This window comes from Humulus lupulus, chromosome 4 (assembly GCF_963169125.1).
Source record: "Humulus lupulus chromosome 4, drHumLupu1.1, whole genome shotgun sequence".
Classification (NCBI taxonomy): Eukaryota; Viridiplantae; Streptophyta; class Magnoliopsida; order Rosales; family Cannabaceae; genus Humulus; species Humulus lupulus.
The window spans coordinates 153,153,136-153,156,435 of NC_084796.1; the positions used below are offsets into that span (position 1 = coordinate 153,153,136).

The 3,300-nt window shown below is 42.5% G+C and overlaps 1 non-coding gene across 1 annotated transcript; it reads right to left on the bottom strand.

Annotated features, from left to right (window-relative positions):
* Nucleotides 1-2,923: 2,923 nt before the first annotated feature.
* On the bottom strand, nucleotides 2,924-3,030 carry LOC133833487 (small nucleolar RNA R71). Its single transcript, XR_009892864.1, has one exon. It is a non-coding gene; the product is annotated as a small nucleolar RNA R71 (small nucleolar RNA).
* Between the last annotated feature and the right edge of the window lie 270 nt (nucleotides 3,031-3,300).

Below are 3,300 nucleotides of genomic sequence, written 5' to 3' on the forward strand. Positions count from 1 at the left end.
ACTAGAGGTCGGAGCTCGACATCTCAAGGAGCTTGACAACCTGAGACCATGGAAGGCCAGGATATCAGTTACCTGATTTATCGAGGTGACCGAGCTCCAGTAGTGCTCGGCCTCAAAGAATTCCCTCCTCGGTTGCGAGGTAGAAGGCTCCCCCATGAGTGAGAATTGGAGCTCTCCCGGACTGTACGCAACGGTCACTTTCAACCTAGGGTCGAGGGGGATCGGCCTGGGCCCTGAATTGGATTCTGGATAAAGAGCCTCCCGAAGAGTTCTCGTCTTATTTTCTATGACCTCAACGATTTGACGGCGATAGTGAGCTCGGGTCTCCTCCTGTTCGCGCGCGAGATCGTACTCACGAATCAAACGTTGATTCCGAGCAAACAACAACTCTGGGCTCGGGGTTTTTGGCGAGTAAGGGATTGCTAGCAGCGACCCCCACCGTCTTTCCAGATTCTGTGACATCTAGCGAGAATGAGAAAATGGTGAGGGCTATGCATGCAAGGGTTCAAGAATTGCGAGCTTGACAAGACAAGCTCGGAACTTAAGAATGAAACGAGCTCGATACTAAGACCCTGATTAAGGAGTCGGAACGTGTATTCTACGAGAAAAAGGAGGAGAGTGGATAAAGATTTTTGAAAATCCCGAAATATCAGGGAAAAAGGGTGGCGGTTATTCAGAAATGGTAATCTTGGGTATCGTGCGTTCTTTAAAACCAAGATTTTGTACTCGATATCTTGGTGTGCAAGATATGTTTTTCAAATTTTGAAACCCAGAAAAAAAAAGGACCTTGTTCTACACCAAAACTGGATTTAGAACCAGTGGTTTAAACCTAGCATGGAGACTTAAACGTGAAAGCCTATTGGTTAAAAATCTCCTAGCGTGACAAACTAAGAAAATAAACTAGTGAATTCACAGAAATAACAAGAACAACACAGATAGAAACTGGCATAAAGGAAAGCAAAGAGATCACCGGATACTTACACAATGATGGCGATTGCAGAGAAATCGTTGATTGAAGGAGAGGCCGCAGATATGAGCTTACGGTCTCGAACAAACTGGCGGTCCTCTGTTTCTTCGGCTGAGAGAACATGCACAAGTAAAAGTTCTCGGGGATAGTTTCTGGTTTTGCCTCTTTTATTTCTTCTGATGAGTGTAAAATAAAAGGAAGAAGATGACTGGGGTCTTATATATAGATGGTAAAAGAGGATTAATCTGAGCCGTTGAACAGAATCCTTATAAAATCCAACGGATGGGGATTGATGACATGATGGTGACAAAAAGGTGGCAGACGAACGATCGTGGGCGGATTTCCAAAGTACTCGAGTACCTTGAATGGGCAATACCCAACTGACACGTGTCCATTTTCAAGTATGAGACGGTGCGGTTCCTGAAGAAAGTAGTTCAAAAGTTTCCTTCTCCTAGGATTCGAACAAATACTTTTGAGGGGGCCAAATGTTATACCCAGATTTCGAGCCATAAGAATTGTGACCTCGAAAGCTGGATTCGTAATGAATGAACTCGTAATGTCTGGAACATGTCCGAAATCTAAGCATCGAGCCTGTGAAGCAGAGACGACTTCGAAGATGATAGCCTCGAGATCCTCACGAGCTCGAAAGACAGACCCCGAAGTACGTCTGTTCTCGGATGGCCTCGAATCATGGCTCCGAGCTTGACGCACGTATGAGCTCGAAGTCATGCAGCCTCAGGAAGATGTTATAGCTCGACAGTCAATAAGAGACCTGGGTGAATAGGGCCTTGGCGATATAAGATAACAATTTTGAATATCTTGTGAATCATCAATGAGAGAAGCGGTCTACATTGATTGCTATAAATCCCCTATAATTAAGGGATATTAATTGTTTAGTTATACGCCCCCTGATCTTCAGGGGACGTTTCCTTGTATATAGGATTACAGGCTTTGAATGCCATTAAATTTATTTGCATATAAAGAATAACTTCCCGAAATATGTGGGATAGTATTTTGAAACCTCCTCTATAAATAGAGAGGTCATGTATCATTGTAAGGGACCGAACTTTTGTGATCTGGAGAGAAAACTCTGGAGAATTCATCCTTGAAGGATTTTCTGAGATAATCTTAATTCTTAATAAAAAAGACTCGTGGACTAGGCAGATTTAACTGCTGAACCACGTAAAAAATCTCGTTTGTGTTATCATATTTTTATTGGCCATAATTGATTATTGTTTTCGTGCTCTTATTTCACTGTTGATGAAAAACGGCATCAACACCCTCCAATATTTTCTAAGAACCTCGGGGAGTTCTAGAAAAGCTCTTGGGCCTAAAGTGGTACCTTGGCAGCCTTTCCAATTGGCCTGGGAACATTTTGGTGTATACTTATTACATTATTACACACTTGCGCTTATAATACTTACAAATTAAAAATTATTTATGCCACGAAACAGAGACGCACTAGGGAGATTTGTGAGACAACAAGTAGAAACTTTAGAAAACTCTCCTAGTTCATCGTTTTCTTCCATTCGTTCAAACACTTCCGATTCACCGAGACTTCCTGAACCACCCACGATGGCTCATCAAGGCGAAGTCCAACCAAGAACGCTACATGAATATTTACATCCTACGCGTATAGCCACACCTTCATGCATAATGTATCCCAACAATATGCCAAATTTTGATTTCAAACCCGGCATGATTAACCTCTTACCAACCTTCCATGGGTTGGAAAATGAGAGTCCGTACGTGCATATACGGGAATTTGAAGAGGTGGTGGCTACATTCAACAACCGAGCTGATGTCACCAACATTGTGAGATTGAAATTCTTTCCTTTCTCGCTCAAAGAAAAAGCATAAAGCTGGTTGTATTCCTTAAGGCCTAGATCTATCGGAACATGGGACGAAATGACAAAAGCATTCTTTGCAAAATATTTCCCGCCCCATAAGACTAGCAGCCTTAAGAGGCAAATCTTTACCTTCATCCAGAAAGACCATGAAACTTTCCATCAGGTCTGGGAGAGGTTTAGAGATTTTATAAATCAATGTCCACATCATGGATACGAAAGATGGCGTCTAATCAGCTATTTCTATGACGGTATCACAACCGGACAAAGACAATTAGTACAAATGATGTGCAATGGCGAATTCCTTCAAAAAGATCCCGATGAAGCTTTCGAGTACCTCGACGATCTTGCTGAAAAGTCCTACACATGGAATGGACCGAGTCCTATGGACAAGCCACGATCAACGGGAATCTACCAATTGAGGGAAGAAGACAACGTCAAAAGCCAAATTGAATCATTGAGACAACAATTCGAGGCTTTCAAATC